Genomic DNA, 11923 nt, shown 5'->3' on the forward strand with positions numbered 1-11923 from the left:
TGTTTTCAAAGTTGGTTTTGCTTATTTAAACAGAGACTCTGTCAAGGCAAACATGAGATAAGAATAAAAGAGAAATCAGCTTCAAACATACCAACAGTATCTTGATTAGCTCAATAGAGTTGATCATCCTGCCCTATACGTCCTTGTGAAATACTGCTCCACTTCCTCATCAGCTGCTTATCAGCGGACGGAGCGGCAAGGAATCAGGTCTGGGTGGGGTTTCCATCAGTCTGCCAGACGTGCTCATCCTTTTTCATCCTCCTCCCTCCATACAATTGTTACATACGCTTTGTCATTTGTGCTCCTATTGATCTTCCTTCTACATCTATTAATTATTAAATGAACATTACATCACTAGAAGGTAACATCTGGTGCTTCCCATATGAGCACATGGTCAGGAATATTACTCAGAACTACAAATAGGGAGTTTTTAATGTTTTCTTTAGATGCGATGATATAAAGCCCTATCATTTTAGCCCCCCCAAGCTATAGCCACAAAAAGGGGCAAACACATAATTCTGCTCAGTTTTAGATAAAACAACTTCCATCCACAGACTCAATAAGAGCTGCTTGCAACAACCTATGTTTGCTGGACATGTAGTTCTGCAAATGTATTTATGGACACAGATAGCTGACTGACCAATCAGCTTTTAGCATTGGGGCACCTTTGAGTCTTGAATGTCCAGCTTTATTACAGACAATCCAACAAAATTACAAATTTGACACATGCAGACATCATGTATAATTGATGATTATATAATATTACGTTATAACAATAATTTAAGGGAATCAGCTGGAGATAAAAGGGAACTAACCAGCCTTAAATCCTGTTGATACAGGGTTACAAATATGGAAAATATACAGATAAATTGCTTAACTAATACTGAAATATCTGCAAGCCTTTTATAATAAGCATCAATGCGGCAGATATTCACCTAAGTTTAGTAAAATATGCTTGTTTAGCATTATATAAGCTTGTGGTGAATGAGAATGCGCTTGTGGATCATAGTGTAACAAACCCAAAGTAAAAACTTTACTGTGTTTTTAAGGGCTTGATATTTAGACTGATTGTAAAACCGATGATCAACTATTGTAACTAACCTCATAAATCCAAACCAACACAAATATAAAGTAAACAGATGGATAGGAAAGTTCCTTTTTTTTTTGCTTTATTTTGAAAGGCTTTAGAGGAAGTTTGCTAACATTTTCTACTAGCTTACTGCTCGACTATGGTTCACCAGGATATTTTTTCTTAATCTTGGGCCATGTCTGAATGTCTGCCCAAATCACCATAGGGCACTATATAGTGAATACAGCATTTTAAATGATGGATGAAAAAGTAGTGAACTTGTAATCTCCCACAATGCACCTTGAAAAATAGAGATCATCCATGGTCACTAGACGAGCAGATACAGCATCATGGGATCTGCTGAGACAGCTACCTGCTGTCGGGTAGTGACAGCAACGAAAAATAACAAAGATGGAGCATGCATCCTGCGGGGAGGCGGAGTTATATGACCAACGGAGAGCGAAAAGCAGTGATCAGCTGTCCGAACGGTCAGTTGGCCTTAAATAAAGGAACTTTATGAAACATCAGTACACTTCACCCTAATTTCTGACTGGAGATAGCTATACATAGTATGAGCTCATGGTTGAGTTTCTGCAGAATCCTGCCGCCATAGGTAAGTTAGGTTCGGTTGGCACAGTCTGAAGATAAAGATGATATAAACAAGTGGAATTTTATAAGATATTTGTTAAGCTGTCAGTCAGTATCACTATCTTTCTACCAAAGAAAGCATAAAAAGTCTCGCTCTTCTATGCCAACATGTAATCTGGCCCATGTCCCTTTCTACCATGGCCCACCTGACAGCTACTGATGTCTACAAAATCAACAGAGAACTCCAGTTAGCCCATTTGTGAAAATTAGTCCTATCATAGTTTTTTTTTGTTTTAAAGCAGCGTCTTCATACTTATTGAGTCAAAAACTACCTTAATCTTGCCCATAAGAGAGAAATAATGTGTCTATGATTATTTAAGTGCTTCTTAGGGAATTATTCATTCATTTATTTATCTCTTTAGGTAAGCAACATCCTATCTGAGGACAAAAAAAATCTAAAATTGAAACCTAATTTCCTTTTCATTTAGATTATATTTATTTTATCCTCCTCACAAATAAAAAAAAATGTCATGTTTAAATGCAACACACAAACTAGGGTAATTTGGAAAAAAAGAGAGATCTGTAAATCATTTTAGATTCGAAGCACAAAAAGAGTGACATATGTTAGTGTTTTTAAAATAATTGTGTAGTTTTTTTTTTTATTGTTGGTGCTTAATTTCAACACCCCTTCTTTTGGTGGCCAGTTCTTCAAAAAATGTCCCAAATTTTTTATTTTTTTGAGTAAAATTTGTTAAATCCAAAAGATTTTGAATTTGAACCAAAAGATTAGTATTGTCCAGTTTGTAATAATTAACATTTTACCACATACACCCACCCTTTATAGAATGACATCATCGTCCCTGCAGACGGGCTCTGAGTCCATCAGTTACTCACTGACTTATTTTCTGAATTCTAGATGAATCACAAGAAACCCAAAGAGCAGCCAGAACCATGCTGCCTACTCACTGTAACAGGGAAGATGGAAAAATACCACGTCTGAGAAAACCAATAACATAAGTACCTCTCCTACTGAATGTATAGATTATTTCCAGGTACTTTATTGTTAGAAATTCAAAGTTTGGACAAAACTACTCCAGGGTGCAGTTGTGTCTTTTGTTGCACCTTTTGATGAAAATGATAAACAGATTCCCACAAGTGGGTTAGCATTTGTCACCAAAGATTTGAGTCATGTGGGGACATATAAAGAGCATTTAACCAGCATGGCGACTTTTTCCCCCTCTTATAGAAGGTTTCATAACTGACAAACTGCAGAAAATAAACCAATACAAACCACAATCTCTATTTTGTCAAACTTTCTATGAGGCTCTTCTGTTGGGAAATAAACCTTTATCTTTCCAAAGATGGTTGTTCCATAAGTCCTGTTTTTTTTCTACATTCTTGCTGAATAATAAAATGCTTTCTATTTACATGACTCCCCAGAAAATAGAACATGTTTGGTCTGTTTCTGATTGTAAAATCACATGATTTGATATCAACAGTTAGAAGAATTTGGTAGAATTATACCTACAGTATTTTAGCATCATGCAGTCTGCTTTCAGGTCAAAACATCAACAAGGACAGTTGGCTTAAATCTCTACTGCTGTAGATTATTTATAATCCACAGAAATAGAGACTCCTCTCTATAGCTCAAATATGTTAGAAAGAACCACAATCTGCCTCAGAGTGCTGTCGTTCTTTCACATGACAACATAGCACCATGTTTACCTCAATTTAAAGTGGTCTGCACATGACCTAAGCATTTAAAATTAATGTTTGCTTTTGCAAGAACTAACTATTTAAAGCATCTATGTTCAGTTACTATCAGCTACAGGAGTAACAAAGTATTTAAGATTTTTAAGGAGGTGGTGAAATAGAGTGTGCAATCCTTAGAAAACCACAAAAAAGTGAAACAGTCCTTTATTTTAGTCCATTTAGGAAGCTAAAAGTAAGTTGCTAACTTTAGCATTGCCAGCCACCTCTGTTTACCTTAATATTTCTGTTCTATGCACACAAATGGTTTGCATCCCACTGGTTTTTCAACACCTTTTTTTTTCTAAATCTACTTGGTATGTAAAGTCCTACAATATAAGCGATTAGATAAAGGTGGAATCTCGTTTATTGTTTATGGGACCGCCTGTTGTCAGGCAAATGAAAAAAAGTCCTTCATGGTTCACTGCATCAAAGCAATCGAAACTTTGCACATTCAATTTGATGTCATTCCTGCAGTACAGTCCTAGGTTTAGGCTTTGAAGAGCAGCAGTGCGAATGCTGACCAACATACAAAAATGAGTTTAAACAGACTGCTGATGGAGCTCTCCCGACTAGGGCTAAGTTGGAGGGGTCAGGGCTATGTGCAATTCAGTCAATATTCAATTTGATGAGATTGGCTGGATTCTGCTTTCCACTTCCTGATAAATATTGCAAATACATTCAAGGTCTTAATACCAATAGGAGGGAAGTTTATTACACATGGATGCGAGCCTCCAGCTGGAATCCATAATGTGATGGAAAGCACACTCAGCAGATTATGCAAGGTACTTTCTACACAGCATCTTAACCTTCGTCAGGTATTCCCTGGGCTCATTCTTACAGGATCAACCTGCTAATTCATGTCAGCTTCATACAAATTCTGTAAACCAATGCAGGAGCTGATAGAATAATAAAAAAACATCATAAAAATTAAAGACGACCATATTATTCTACTTGTGGTATCTGATAAATTAAGCTGCCATTGAGACACTAAAAGCCCATCCGACTTTCAGCATCTTGGACACTATAATCTGTTTTAAATGAGGGCATCTACTGGAGTCCAACAGGCAGAATGGATTATTGACAAATGGGGCTCGAATTTACAATAACAAGTTTGGCATTCTTTAGAGCAGTATCGATTTTACAGTGATTACATCCCAATATATGGTCCTAACCAGAACCACTACATTAGACATACATTTACCATTTTGCTTGTTTGTTTTTAAAGGAATAGTACACCCAAAACATGATTAGCCTTCATTTTCTACTCACCCCCATGCTGAACAACACTCTGGAGTACTTTTTTGATATCTCAAATGCATCTGGAGATCTGGGAGGCTTCTTGCTGTCTGCTGACATTCAAATAATGGAGGTGCCCAGCGCCCGAGACAGAAAGGTCCATAAAAGTCACCAAAAAACGTTTCAATATTCCTCCATACTTCTCGTCCAATGTATTCCAAGTGTCCTGAGTGGGTAGCATCCATAATTTACTCGAAACGAAGTCATTTAGAATGTTTTTAGAGCATAAACAGTAGTGTATAGGATTTCCTGAAAGCGCGCACATGCGCGTTCACGACGCTATGGAAGCCGGCAGACCAAACCAGATGAAAGTGCGCATTCAGCGTCTGCTTTGCCGATAATGCAAGCGTAGAAGAACAAATGTGCTGTTTACCTGTGCAAAGAAAGAAACAACTAGAGAAAAATGTCTGAGGACTTCAGTGTTGAGGAAGAGCATGAGTTCTTTGCCGAGCTGAATGCGCTGGTTTGGTCTGCCGGCTTCCGTAGCGTCGTGAACGCGCATGTGCGCGCTTTCAGGAAATCCTATACACTACTGTTTATGCTCTAAAAACATTCTAAATGACTTCGTTTCGAGTAAATTCTGGATGCTACCCACTCAGGACACTTGTAATACATTGGACGAGCAGTATGGAGGAATATTGACACGTTTTTGTGGACTTTTATGGACCTTTCTGCCTCGGGCACCATAGACCTCCATTATTTGAATGTCAGCAGACAGCAAGAAGCCTCCCAGATCTCCAGATGCATTTGAGATATCAAAAAAGTACTCCAGAGTGTTGTTCAGCATGGAGGTGAGTAGAAAATGAAGGCTAATCATGTTTTGGGTGTACTATTCCTTTAAATATTGTTTGATCAGAATAAAGCTCAATTTACCATACATATTTGTAAGAACTCAGAACCATTCATACTCTTGAAATATGTACTGCATTATATATATCTCCGCAAACTGTTTATTCTCAACAAAATAAATTATATATTAGGTGAGTTATCTTTTCTGATAACGTAGATCTTGCATTTTCATTCCTCTAACTAGAACAATTTACCATCTTAACCAGAGGCGTAGCCAGAAAAATTTAATAAGGGTGGCCAGGCAATGACCAATGTACACTGAGGGGTGGCTGAAAGTAGATACGCGCCAGAACCTCAGGGTCAATCTACACTGTTCCTACAGGAAAATTAACGAGCACATTAAAATTAACAGCTGCATTTTCTAAATAAAGGCAAATTATACTTTCATACAATCTATGCTATCAAATATACGCATATATATAAAACTTCCATGCTTTCTAGATAAAAGGTAAAGTGAATTAAATTCTTTCAGCTTTGAGTTCTGGGGCAAACATGTCTTCCTTTGTTATTATTTACTTACTTTTATCAACAATTAATTAATTGATATTTACAAATACTAATATCTACATAAATTAATTATCAAGTTTTTATTAAAATAGTTATTTATCTATGATTTCACTGAAAACTCCTAGATGGCTTTCAGAGACGCATAATTTTCTCTTTACCCCATTTAACACATAAATCTAGTTCTGAAAAGAGCATGGATTATTCTCTTTAATGTTAGTATTATAATGTGCATAATCAACCACAGTGCTTTTGTTGTCAAGTAATTGTTAATATTTGAAAACATTTTTTTTTTTTTATATTTCACTTAAAAGTATTAATACTGCCACCGTCTGTATTATAGGGGAAATAAATGTTAGGGGTGGCCAATGATTAGATAAGGGTGGCCATGGCCCCCCATCTAGCTCCGCCCCTGCATCTAACACGAGCGAAACGTAATAACAGGTAAAAGTTGTTATGTTAATACTTTCTTCAATTGTAATTCTAAGAATTCATATTGAACGTGAACCAAATTACATCCCAAAAAGAGGAACATCTGATATAAAATACACTGGATTGTTCCTTTGCGCTTATTATCACGTTTTCGTAAGAAATGAAATAAAAAATTTAAAAAGCAGTTCAAAGAAGTAGTAGCTGTCACAAATCACTAAACGGCCCCTTTAACCAGCCACTTCAACCCCACCGTTATTTTCCGAATCCATCAGGATTCAGCATCTCTGCAGAAACCGAATAGAAACCCCCTTTGACTTTCTGTACAGCTTTAGTAAATTATAATGTACCACAGACACGCGTTTCTATGTAAACAAAACAAATAGTTTTTATAATTTCATATTTGATAGGAAAACTTGGGAGAATTCGGCCCATTTATCCTTTGCTAATGGGCGCTAATGGCTAACGCTCTCCATCACAGATCGATGTGGCTTTAGCATCAAATGTTTTAGTAACTCGGAATACAATCAAAAGGCTTTACTGTACTGCTGCTGCAGTGTCTACTAGTAAAACTGTCTTCATGCTCCAACCGGTAAAGATATATCAGACTCACCTTACTCTGTTTACCATTATGTCATTCTAGTCCGTCGGCTTGAAAGTCGCCGATGGGCAACTCAGGCTGGAAAATAAGGTTCCAAGTGATGTTTAACATTTTTGATGCGAATCATAACCCAAATAAATTAAAAAGATGAAATGCACAGAAATAAAATAATAAAAATACAGATTAGAATTTCACTTTGTGAACCTTTCTGTTTTAAATTAAATTGTGCCAAGTATATATATTTATTTATCTTTAGAATTTCTATTTACTACTGGTTTTAATTAGGAAAATATGAGGGAACTTGAGGTAAGTTTATGTACCGTATATAGCAAAATTAAGAACAAAAACAAAAACGATTCAAATTGTAGAATAAAAGCAAGTAAAGATAAAAACATGATAGAAGAAGGAAGTACAACAAATAAAACTGCTGGGCCACAAGTTTAAACTAATTGTACCTCAGTTAAAATTTAAATTCATCAGTCAAAGCCAGCTCTAAAAAAATGGATTTAATAGCTCAGGCTTTCAGGACATATACATAATTTTTTAAAGTATGTTTCAGATAAGTTGAGCATAGAAACTATATGCTGCATCATGGTTCTAGTTTTGGGTGGACTGAGTAGACTTGAACTAGAAGACCTGTGTGGTCTGTGAGGTTGACACATTGACAACAAATCTGTTATTTATTAAAGGAAAAGTCCAGACAGCATGAATAATCAATGGATCATTATCTATACCTAAGCCTATGGCCATTCTCTCCGCTTTACAAGCAAAATCTATGGCAACTATTATATACACCTGCAATCAACAACAGTTATTTTAGATTCCGAGATGACTTCACCATTGAAATGTGCAAGGTCTATGGTTAAAGTGACAATGCCCATGTGCATGGCAGTTGGATGTTGTAATACATCAGGTAAAAGTGAAAAAAATCATTATGTTACTTTTCCCATTCATGATCCACAACGGAAGGTTCGTTGTTGGATTGCCAACTTGCAGAGGGAGGATTTGCAACTGAACTTCTGGCAGAGAAAAAAAAAACATAGCCAACATTTCGAAGAAGAATGTTTTCAAGAGGGCTTGGATAATAACACGTTGTGGCAAACACTAGATACAGGATTAAGACTTGCTCAACAGCCGATACCACACTGTGACATAACAAACCTGTGGGTGGCAGTAGTGTTCTTTGACAAACATGGATGCCTCCAGTAAAGCACATTCAAATGAAAACTACTCTTAATTAAAACACCTATCATTTATTGAACAGTATGCAATGCTTTTATATTTAAAGTACTTTCAGAAGTTTGAATTCTAATTAAGACTGGACTTTTCCTTTAAAGTTCTGATCCATTCAGTGATTTATAGACTAACAGAAGGATTTTAAAGTCTATTCTCTTAGCTACAGGGAGCCAGTGTAAGGACTTATAAACAGGGCTGATATCCTCTACTTTCTTAGTTCTAGTAAGAAAGATATAATTTTAACAAATGAAGTGGGGATACATTTGTGCTCCATATTTTAAAAGTCATCAATAATTTTTTAAAATAATTAAATGTTCATCAAAAAAGGGAGTATAGGTAATTTAATTTAATTCTATAAATTTCATATAGATATACATTTAGCAGTAAATAACAAATTTCAACTCAGTTGAAACTAAAACAGGATTAGATATTACAAATAACAGTTGACGCAACATGTGTATTTAAATTAAAACAAGCAGCAAAAACACAATGATTCGTAATATTATAATATCATAATTTATTGAATGTATCATAATATCAAAAGAAACTTTTGATATTAAAAACTAAAATTGTGTCTATGTTGTAAGTTGCTTTTGATAAAAGCATCTGATAAATGCATAAACATTAAACATAAACATTAATATTCCCCAAATAATGTTATTCTATAGTTGTATGATATCATTGCTTCATCTCAGGTTTTTCTAAATAAAATTAAATCAACTATTTTTCATATTAACAATATGGTGATCCTCCCCAGAGCTAAACTCTGACAAACCTCCAGAAGTCATTATTGTACACTTATCTGATCAATGCTCTGCTTCCATTCCGTTTTAGTTTAGGTGGACGGTCAATCTTAGTGGATTATTTCCTGTTTTTGGATAATGGATTAGAAAATGCTCAGTAAGGTTCTTGTAAAGCTTGTTTTAACCCTTAACCCTACTGTATGTTTCTCAAAAAAATTCTTCCCTTACCTGTCAGCTATGCTCCTTGGTCTTCACAGGGCTGTTTCTACACTAATGTTCTCTAACAAACTGCTGAGGCCTTGACTGAACAGATGGATTTATTCTAGGATCAAATTACACAGAGATGCACTCTACTTGCTAAAGGGAACTCTGAACACTCTTGGTTTCATTTGGATATTGTATTTAGGGCTGTTGGAGTAAAGAAAGCTCAAATGTTGCTGACCAGAATTTACAGATTTTAGTTGCAGAAATGGTCAACTTAATAAAAAATCTTAAACACTTAGATGTTAAATGTGAAAAGTTTTTCAAATATAAGGATTAGTTAATACAACATATTTTCACATAGATCCCTGAATTGAATTCTTTTTAGTATTTTTTTTTAACAAATGTTAAATGAAAATGTACACTCACCGGTCACTTTATTAGGTACACCTGTCCAACTGCTCGTTAACACTTAATTTCTAAGCAGCCAATCACATGGCGGCAACTCAGTGCATTTAGGCGTGTAGACATGGTCAAGACAATCTCCTGCAGTTCAAACCGAGCATCAGTATGGGGAAGAAAGGTGATTTGAGTGACTTTGAACGTGGCATGATTGTTGGTGCCAGAAGGGCTGGTCTGAGTATTTCAGAAACTGCTGATCTACTGGGATTTTCACGCACAACCAACTCTAGGGTTTACAGAGAATGGTCCGAAAAAGAAAAAACATCCAGTGAGCGGCAGTTCTGTGGGCGGAAATGCCTTGTTGATGCCAGAGGACAGAGGAGAATGGCCAGACTGGTTCAAGCTGATAGAAGGGCAACAGTGACTCAAATAACCACCCGTTACAACCAAGGTGGGCAGAAGAGCATCAGTACGTCGAACTTTGAGGCAGATGGGCTACAGCAGCAGAAGACCACACCGGGTGCCACTCCTTTCAGCTAAGAATAGGAAACTGAGGCTACAATTTGCACAAGCTCATCGAAATTGGACAATAGAAGATTGGAAAAACGTTGCCTGGTCTGATGAGTCTCGATTTCTGCTGCGACATTCGGATGGTAGGGTCAGAATTTGACGTCTACAACATGAAAGCATGGATCCATCCTGCCTTGTATCAACGGTTCAGGCTGGTGGTGGTGGTGTCATGGTGTGGGGAATATTTTCTTGGCACTCTTTGGGCCCCTTGGTACCAATTGAGCATCGTTGCAACGCCACAGCCTACCTGAGTATTGTTGCTGATCATGTCCATCCCTTTATGACCACAATGTACCCAACTTCTGATGGCTACTTTCAGCAGGATAATGCGCCATGTCATAAAGCTGGAATCATCTCAGACTGGTTTCTTGAACATGACAATGAGTTCACTGTAGTCAAATGGCCTCCACAGTCACCAGATCTCAATCCAATAGAGCATCTTTGGGATGTGGTGGAACGGGAGATTCGCATCATGGATGTGCAGCCAACAAATCTGCGGCAACTGTGTGATGCCATCATGTCAATATGGACCAAACTCCCTGAGGAATGCTTCCAGCACCTTGTTGAATCTATGCGACGAAGAATTGAGGCAGTTCTGAAGGCAAAAGGGGGTCCAACCCGTTACTAGCATGGGGTACCTAATAAAGTGGCCGGTGAGTGTATTTGCTAATGTACACAAAAATGTAGAGCTTAAAAAGTTATCATATGCTTATTAAGTACACTATGAGGGACACAAAGGCAGAATGCATCGAAGGAAGAAAAACCCCCCCCAATAAAATATGATTAGATGAATCTTTATTTTCTTCTACCTATAACTTGAAACAATACAACAGAGCTGGTACAATGAGCCATGTAAGGCGCTCAGAGAAACTCTAACAAAAACTATGTGCAGAAAAAGATGCTTAATACAGAAACAGAGCCGTCATAAACTAGAAAAAAATAAAAGTGCATGTATGTAATGCACATTAAATTCAAAGAGGATAGGTAACTATTCATTTCTCACAGTCCTTCTATTATATAGAGGAAAAAAATATGGTTTACTTTATTATAGACACAATAAAAACACAAAACAATTTACCTTTTGGAAAAATAACTCTTATGTACAGTAAAATGAATACTTAGATGTACTTTATGTGCTAAATATTTTTGCTGAAATAACAGAAAGAAAAATCACCCATCATCCTTTCTACTGGCCCTTTGTGGTTTTATTTTTATTTCATTGTTAAGACAGTTTTTCATTCTAAATAATATTAGTTAAAGCCTTAATTGCATTTTTTTCCTGTTAAAATATGATTAGAAGAACATATAATGGTACTATTGCCTGTTTCCATTCTGCACTCTATGAGCAAGGATCAAAGATATTTCTACAGAAATCTGATAAACCTTTCAGATTTTTGAAGAACTGTACTCTGATGTGTTTTGCATCAAAACCAATTCTGAAACACGGTGCATTTCCATTATTATCATTACCATGAAATGGGATAAAAATCTCTAAAAAGCATGATCGATACCAAGAAAAGCAGCAGGATAGAGTACATTTATTTTGTCTCACAAAGAAAGGTCATGAAATACGTCTGCACAGACAAATCTGACCAAAATGGGGGAAAAAAGCAGAAGAAAGGAGGGCACAGCAGAGGTTGAGAATGGGTTTCTGCTAATGGGCTCCTTAAAGCTGACCTGCCA

General features: G+C 36.5%; 1 protein-coding gene across 2 annotated transcripts in view; it reads right to left on the minus strand.

Annotated features, from left to right (window-relative positions):
• Positions 1-7177, minus strand: part of plekhm3 (pleckstrin homology domain containing, family M, member 3) — a 51335-nt gene extending 44158 nt beyond the window's left edge. The window contains exon 1 of one of the 2 annotated variants that reach the window (XM_038297474.1): positions 7101-7177. The gene's annotated coding sequence lies outside the window, so the exon portion shown is untranslated. Of the gene's footprint in view, positions 1-91; positions 767-7100 lie in introns of those variants that run through there. The other variant, XM_038297475.1, reaches the window with a different exon arrangement.
• Between the last annotated feature and the right edge of the window lie 4746 nt (positions 7178-11923).

This window comes from Cyprinodon tularosa, unplaced genomic scaffold (assembly GCF_016077235.1).
Source record: "Cyprinodon tularosa strain WSP-4 unplaced genomic scaffold, ASM1607723v1 ctg388, whole genome shotgun sequence".
NCBI lineage: Eukaryota > Metazoa > Chordata > Actinopteri > Cyprinodontiformes > Cyprinodontidae > Cyprinodon > Cyprinodon tularosa.